The sequence below is a fragment of the Podarcis liolepis genome (assembly GCF_965112155.1).
Source record: "Podarcis liolepis genome assembly, chromosome: 6".
Classification (NCBI taxonomy): Eukaryota; Metazoa; Chordata; class Lepidosauria; order Squamata; family Lacertidae; genus Podarcis; species Podarcis liolepis.
The window spans coordinates 16,340,244-16,349,120 of NC_139559.1; positions in this window are offsets into that span (position 1 = coordinate 16,340,244).

The following is an 8,877-nucleotide window of genomic DNA, read 5'->3' on the forward strand; positions in this document are numbered from 1 at the left end:
CGGAGGCAGAGGCAGTGGTGGTGGCCCCATGGCTTTGGTGCATGTTCTTCTGATATGCTTGAGAAAGCCTTTGATGTATCTGACTGGTATATACTTGAAAAACCCCAAGTGCTTTCAGAGCTAGTGAGAAAGGGCGAGAACTCAAACTTTCTCACAATCTCTTAGCTTAACTGACCTCACAGTATTCTTGTGACAGAGATGGGGATCATGCATACTGCTCTAAGGTCTGTAGAGGAAGGGTGAACGTGTAATAGATGGACAAGAGAAACCATGCATTCAAATTTTGCTTTCATACTTCCTGCCACTCAAAGTCTCCACCCAGCATGGGCCAAGCACTCATAAACCCATAAGCCTACCATAGCTGTCAACGTTTCCCTTTTTTTAAGGGAAATTCCCTTATTCCGAATAGGATTCCTCGCAAGAAAAGGGAAAAGTTGACAGCTATGATTAGCCTACTCAGAAGATGACAGTGAGGATTTGAATTTAGATCCCACACTTCCAACCAAGGGAGTAGCAAGGTTGGATTTTCTGCCTCCTCGGCAGCTCCCCCCCCCCAAATGCCTCCTCTACAGCAGCCTTGGTGAATAGGAGATACTGCTGTTCTCCTCCCACCTCTAAGGAGAAAATTGTAGGGACCACCATCTGGGGTCTCCTGGGTTCTACACCTGCCTGGCCCCTTTCCCTGCCCTGATGGCCTTTGATTCCCACTTCAAGCATCGGGTAAGGTTGATTGGTTTCCTTCCTTCGTTTCTGATTTAGATCTTCACTCATCTCTTCTTCCCTGGCCGGGGTTGGTTGGGGGCACCATTTTGTGGCTTGCCTCAGGTGGCAAAATGTTTTGGGCTGGCCCTGTTGCGTGGTGTTCACATGTCCTATATGGTCAGCAGAAAATTTGCATAAGCTTGACCTTATGGATTTAAGTGGTACTGTAGCTCAGATTTTCTAAGCGTAGTGATGATGATGATGATGATGATGATGATGATGATAATAATAATAATAATAATAATAATAATAATAATAATAATAATAATTTATTTGTACCCCGCCCATCTGGCTGGGTCCCCCCAGCCACTCTGGGCAGACTCCAACAAAGATGAAAAATACATTAAGATGTCATACATTAAAAGCTTCCCTGAACAGGGCTGCCTTCAGATGTCTTCTGAATGTCAGGTAGTTGTTTATCTCTTTGACATCTTATGGGTGGGCGCCACTACCGAGAAGGCCCTCTGTAGCTTTGCTTATTGCAATGAGGGAACTGCCAGAAGGCCCTTGGCTCTGAACCTCAGCTTCCGGGCAGAATGATGGGGGTGGAGACGCTCCTTCAGGTATACTGGACCAAGGCCGTTTAGGGCTTTAAAGGTCAACACTAACACTTTGAATTGTGCTCGGAAATGTACTGGGAGCCAATGTAGGTCTTTCAAGACCGGTGTTATGTGGTCTCAGTGGCTGCCCCCAGTCACCAGTCTAGCTGCCACATTCTGGATTAGTTGTAGTTTCCGGGTCACCTTCAAAAGTAGCCCCACGTAGAGCGCATTGCAGTAGTCAAAGCGGGAGATAACTAGAGCATGCACCACCCTGGTGAGACAGTCTGCTGGCAGGTAGGGTCTCAGCCTGTGTACCAGGTGGAGCTGGTAGACAGCTGCCCTGGATACAGAATTGACCTGCGCCTACATGGACAGCTGTGAGTCCAAAATGACTCCCAGGCTGTGCACCTGGTCTTTCAGGGGCACAGTTACCCCATTCAGGACCCGGGAATCCTCCACACCAGCCCGCCCCCTGTCCCCCAAGAACAGCACTTCTGTCTTGTCATGATTCAACCTCAATCTGTTAGCCTCCATCCATCTTCCAACTGCCTCCAAGCACTTGCACAGGACCTTCACCGCCTTCACTGGTTCTGATTTGAAAGAGAGGTAGAGCTGGGTATCATCAGGCCAGAGTGATAGGCACAGAGTTGACAGGGACTATACTTCAGAGGGATGACAAAGTTAGACTTGCAACAACAACAGCAAAAAAGTCTTGTAGCACCTTAAAGTAAAAAACAAAAAAAGCGTGTTATGTGTGACATATATAGCTTTGTGGAATAGGGTCCACCTCATTACATACATGTGCTACCCCCCACCTCAAAGCCGGATGCAAAGTTCAAATGTATACAAGAGAAATCAGTTACCATACATATCAGGGAGAAATGGTGAGCCTGGGTTTTCTGTGTCTAGCTAATTATAAGCTGCTGGACATTATCGTAGCTCTGAGCTGTAGCAGCCTGAGTTCTCTACAAATGCTATGAAGCACATGAGGAACTGGTATTAGGGCAGGTGGAAGAAGGCAGCAGTTCATACTTAGATTAATTTAAGAAGACACCTGATGGTTATACAAATATTGACTCTTTCTGTGCACACCAAAATGCACCAGGGTTTAATTGTAGCTTGGAACTGTGGTACTATACAGATGGTGTTTCTGTAGGGGTTTGATGACAGTAATGTCTTCACATGATTAAACTGAAATGACTTGGGGTGATGACAAAAATATAATGTTTATAGTGGATTAAGGGTGATTTGGTCTCACCAGATTCAGTTCAAATGTACCTTTTTCTGAGCTGTTCGGCAACTTTTTCCAAATGATTAATCTGAGTGAGGGCAAAGTGCCTATGGAAAGTGAACGATTTGCTGGAGCTTTATTTAAAAACAACAACAACTGTGTGTCATTTTTAAAAAAAAGTCTAGTAGACAAATGGATGAGCTGATAAATATATATGATATGCTTTAAAATAATAGGAAAAAGAAGGAAAGAAGGTTTTCAAAGTGTTCCATCTAAGTTTATGGAGGTTGTTAATAGCATTTTGGTAAAAATTATCCTTCTTTTTGGGCAACATGTCTAAAAACATATAATTATGTATTAAAAAGAATTTTACACAAAACAAAAAACTGGTTTTTTAAAAGGAAAAACAGTTATCAATAGATCTACAGTGTGGTGTAGGGCTTAGAGATCTGGGTTCAAATCCCATTTGGCCATGCAGCTCACTGGGTGACGTTGGGCCTGTCACTGACTCTCAGCCTATCTTACCTCACAAGGTTGTCATCCTGGGGATTAAATGAGGAACTCCATGGAGAAAAAGGTCTGGGGTGGATTTAGGGCTGTGAGAGTAGTGTATATGCACTGTGCATTTAACTTTTTGGAAAAATGAGGCCACAGAGTGAGTTGGCAACTTTGGGAGTTTCTAATCCACCTCAAGATATCTTGTAAATGGTGCAATATTATTCTGGAATGTGAGATCATGACCTAAATCATCACAATTTCACCTCATTATTCTGGGGACATGCAGAGCTGATGCACAATCCCACAAAATACTTTTTTTCCCAGAAGCCCTGTCCATTTCATAGATTTGCCCATATGTCCAGTGATTTCAGCAGAGGAATATTGTCTAAAAATGAAAAGTTAAGTTTATATGAAATGTGAAGCATTATACTCTGAATGGGAGCAATTTTATATGTATTTACAGGTTATGGGGAAATAAAAAGTGCACCATTACTTTCAAGCAAAGTTCTGTTGCTAGAAAGGTAACACACTGGCTGAATTTTCAATGATTTACATTTTGCAAAAGAAATAAAACACTGACACATTTGTAATTACATCTCATCAAACTTCATCACCAAGTTCTAAAAGGATATATGTTAATTAAAGTAGGATTGCAACACATAATTGAATGAGGTATGAGGCATGGTAATTTTTGACTTCTCCAAGAACAGCTTTATATAACACCGTGTAAAAAAGAAAGAAAGAATACAAATAGAAATTGTAATAGAAATCTATGGAAAATAGGTAATTTTATGCTCCCCTAATTTGAGTCATTCATTTACATGTGCCCCTGAACATATGATGTCTTTTGAAGCTCAAGGAATGCATAATGATAGGTATCACATTAATTTCAAATATGGTAACATCAGATATTTTAAGTATAAGCTCAGCATGGTGGGGATGATGTGACAATGATATCAAAATACCGAAAGTTGTCTACAGGATCACATCATGAAGAGGAAGTGAACTTAACTGAAAGTGAGAACAAGTTAGAGCAATGTAAATTAACAGGGCAGTAGACTATTGCAGTAGGTTATTGGACTCCAAATCCCATCATCCCCAACGAGCATTGCCAATGGTTAGGGATGGTAAGATTTGAAGTCCATCTTCATCTGGAGAGCACCTATGTTGGCTACTTCTGCAACAGGACAACATTTCTCAAGGGGTGTAAAAAAAAAGAGAAGGGAACGGCTTTTCAGTGCTGCAAAACATATTGATTGCGGCACATGGAGGTGCATATGTTGCACATATGCTGTGGGAACTGCATTGGCTGCTGATCAGCTACTGGGCTGTGTTCAGAACCTTATCGCTAACATAGAAAGCCATGAACAATTTGGGACCAGAATGCCCCTGTAAGATCATGTAGACTACCTGGGGAAATTCTGCTCATGGCATTGACCCCTGCAGAATAGCATAGGATGGTGCCCCCCCTCCAATGCCCCATAGGCATTTTTTGCTGCTGCCTCTGTTCTTTGGATTGGCTTTTCCTCTGCCATAACTGAAGGCGCAACCATCAGTTGCTTGAAATGTTTTGTAAAGGCCTCCCCACCGCAGACTTTCCCTTACCCATCATTTTAGACCCTGATTTATGTGATTGAACCTCCTGAATCTCTTTTATTTGCTTTTATGTTTTTATACTGTTTGATTGGGTTTAGGCTGCCTTTGTGTTTTACTGGATATTGCTTTTATATTGTACATAGTGTATTCTACTTAGAATATTTTAAAATATCGCTAGGGACTGCCACACCTGCTTGTGTTGTTCGTCAACCCCGCCAAACTCCCCACCCCCTTGCCAATCCTCCCTCCTCTCGCGGGTTTTTCAACCTTCTATCCCAGAGCTTTCTGAACTCTTCATGCTTGTGACACACTTTTTAGACATGCGACATTTCGCAACACAGTAATTCAGTTTTGCTAGCAAACCAGAGGCTAAACTAACCCTTCCCAGCCCCGGGAGGAGCATGGGAAGCATTTGTGCGACACACCTACACACTGCAGCCGACACACTAATGTGTCACGACACAGTTTGGAAATCACTGCTCTATCCCCTCACAGCTCCTTCAACACCCCCATCCACTCACAACTCTTTCAATGCTCTCAGTTTCTTCCACCAGCTCACATTGCTAGCCAGCCCTACCAAACTCCACACATCCTTGCCAACCCCTCAACCACTCACAGCTCCTTCAACCTCCCATCCTTGCTTATGCTCCATCCTCCCCACACCAATGAAAATCCCCACCTGCTACAGTTTGCCCCAAACTCTCTTTCCCACAAGCAGCTTACCTCCATCCAAATATTTCCCTGCTGCTGCCAATCACGGAGGAGAAGGAGAAATTCCTTCTCCCCTTTGCCCCTCACTGCTGCCGACAGAAGGGAGTATGAATACTGAAATGCATGTTTCCTTCTGGTGGCACAGTGGTACAAATGGGAGAAAGATTTCAACCTGTGGCCGCGGAAACAGTGATGGGTGAGAGTATGAAAGTCTGCCTGGGCCACCCGCCCAGCTGTCTGCTCTCTCACTCCAGCAGACTACTCACCTGTTTGCTCGTTCCCTCAGTTGGGGCACCTGCTTGCTCATACGCTGGGCTTCCTGTACCCTGTTGTGAGCAGGCAGGTGGGTGGCAACGACCATGAAAGGGCAAATATGGAAAACCCTCCTGAGCTGCTGTCCTTCTTGGTTTGTTCAATCACTATCCGCTGCTGACATGCTGCTGTTTACATGGCCAACCACCACACAAACTGTGGTGTGATAACTTTTTCTTATTCTATAGTTGTGGTTGTTGTTTAGACGTTTAGTCGTGTCCGACTCTTCATGACCCCATGGACCAGAGCACACCAGGCACTCCTGCCTTCCACTGCCTCCCGCAGTTTGGTCAGACTCATGCTTGTAGTTTCGAGAACACTGTCCAACCATCTCGTCCTCTGCCGTCCCCTTCTCCTTGTGCCCTCCATCTTTCCCAACATCAGGGTCTTTTCCAGGGAGTCTTCTCTTCTCATGAGGTGGCCAAAGTATTGGAGCCTCAGCTTCAGGATCTGTCCTTCCAGTGAGCACTCAGGGCTGATTTCCTTCAGAATGGATAGGTTTGATCTTCTTGCAGTCCATGGGACTCTCAAGAGTCTCCTCCAACACCATAATTCAAAATATTCTATAGTAAGATATGCAATTTTAAATATGGCCTTGTTTTGAGACAACCTTTCTTTAAACCGGTGCTCTCCACATGTTGTTGGACTACAACTCCCATCATCCCAACTGTAGCTTAGCTGTAGCTCATGGGGATGGTATTCCATCAACATTTGGAGGGCACCAGGTTGGGGTATGCTGTTCTAGACTATTTCTTCTGACAAGACCTTACAGTGTGATTCACAAACAAAAGCTTTCTCTGGTATGCAGCTTGACTTGCGATATCCCTCAAAATAAAAATCCCTACACTGTGTGTCTGGGATCACACACGTTCCCATCTTTTAGCAACAACTCTTTATCACACTCAAAATATTTGGCTTGGAAGATAAGTTTGCAACAAAAGCTGCAAACGTAAGTAAATATGATTCCTGGTAGAGATGAGACAGAATCTGTTGTTCAGCTGAAGCCGCAATAGCATATTTCTGCAATGTTGTCCAGGCACAAAGAGCTCCTCTGAGGATACATATTGTCTCAGACAGTGAGCTAAGATGTTATTTATCTATTATCCCTTAAGCACTAAGGGAAAGGGATACAAAACTGGATGATAAAATCAGATGCTGTTATATAAGTGATGATGAGAAGAAAGGGGCAACTCACCTGACCAGCCTGTTTAACAAAGGCTGTGATCTATGGCATTTGATGAAAGCAATCTCTATCTCCGCAATTTGGGGGAGGAAAAAGCTGGCTACATTGTTTCCCTTTTGATTTCGTGCTCTTCCCTCTTGTGGATCCGCTGAGCTGTAAAAAAATATGGGCCCATAAATCAAACTAAGTCTTCAGAAAATGTTTTATTTCGAAAGTGCATGAAGTGAAAAGCCTGCGCTTTTTATTTGACGAGAAGAGCAATGACTTTTCTTGCGAGGGTGGGTGGGAGGAAGGGACGCTTTGGTTGCCCCACCAAACGTATGAATGGTGGGCCCATTCATACATAACATTACTGGGAAATTTTGGAACAAGACGGAGATAGATTGAAATTGCAGAGTTTTGATAAACAAAGTGCGAGACTGGCTTCATTATTATCAGATAATGGAGACATATAATTTGGATAAGAAAATTGGTTTCCAGGTGGAAAAATCAAAATTAGAAACAGAACTGTTAGAACCTAAAACTAAGATTTTGTCAAAAATGTATAACTTGCTGTTGAAACGGAATACTCAGGATGAAACGGTGAAATCTGTTATGATTAAATGGGCACAAGATGTTGGACATAACATTATGTTTGCTGACTGGGAACAGTTGTGGACCACAGGTATGAAGTTTACGGCATGTAATGCCTTGAGAGAGAATATTATGAAAATGATTTACAGGTGGTACATGACCCCAGTCAAGCTTGCAAAAATCTATCATTTGCCCGATAATAAATGCTGGAAATGTAAGGAAATTGAAGGTACATTCTTTCACCTTTGGTGGACGTGCCCAAGGATTAAGGCTTTCTGGGAAATGATATATAATGAACTGAAAAAGGTATTTAAATATACCTTCTTGAAGAAACCAGAGGCCTTCCTCCTGGGCATAGTCGGCCAATTGGTGCCAAAGAAGGATAGAACTTTTTTATGTACGCTACAACAGCAGCAAGAATACTCATCGCAAAGTATTGGAAGACACAAGATTTACCCACTCTGGAAGAATGGCAGATGAAGCTGATGGACTATATGGAACTGGCAGAAATGACTGGCAGAAACCGAGACCAGGGAGAAGAGTCGGTGGAAGAAGATTGGAAGAAATTTAAAGACTATCTACAGAAATATTGTAAAATATTGTAAAATTAATGAATGTTAGAATGATGTTGGATAGAAATTAAGTGGTTTCCAGCTGTAATGCTTTAAGGGAATATGAAAAATGGGTTGTTAATAGGGAAAAATCTAATGTTACTATTTTAAAACCAAAGATTAGGATAAACAAAGAGGGTAAGGATTTGCTGAGCCAACTAACTGAACTGGAATACAAAAAAGGGAGGTATGAGGAGGTCCGGGGAAACAAGCTAAGGAAAATAAGTAATAGAAAAATGGAGTGGTTTTTAATCATTTTTATTTTGTATTTTTTTCTTTTTCATTTTGTATTGTAATATCTTTAAAAAGTCTTAATAAATATCTTATATAAAAAAAACCATTACTGATTTGTAAATAGCATGTCTCTGTGTGGATCAGAAGCCCTTCTCCAGTTCCTTCCACATTGCTTTAGTGGCTAGTTCACACATATGTGTACATCACTGGGTGTCTTGGAAGTATATGCCTCTGCGTTCCAGTTGCTGGGGAATATAGGAATGCATTCTGCATTGATGTTGTTGTTATTTCAATTTATATACTTCCCTTTATCAAAAGATCCCAGGGCAGTGTACAACATTCAGAACATATTTCTCATAGGCATCTGGCTGGCCACTGAACAGAATATTGCGATTTTGGTTTGATCCAGCAGAGCTCTTCTTATACTCTCCTGAAACACAGTTACTCTGCACTTACTTGATGGCTGGCAGCTGAATGAGTAAATGGTTTCAGACCCGGCCCACTGATAAGGCAAGATGAAGCATTTGCCTCAGGTGGCAGAAGCACAAGGAGCAGTGCCCCGCCTGCCCCACTGCTTCCACTGCTGCCAGAATGCCACCTCCTGTCCCTGGTGGTAGGGAGGCA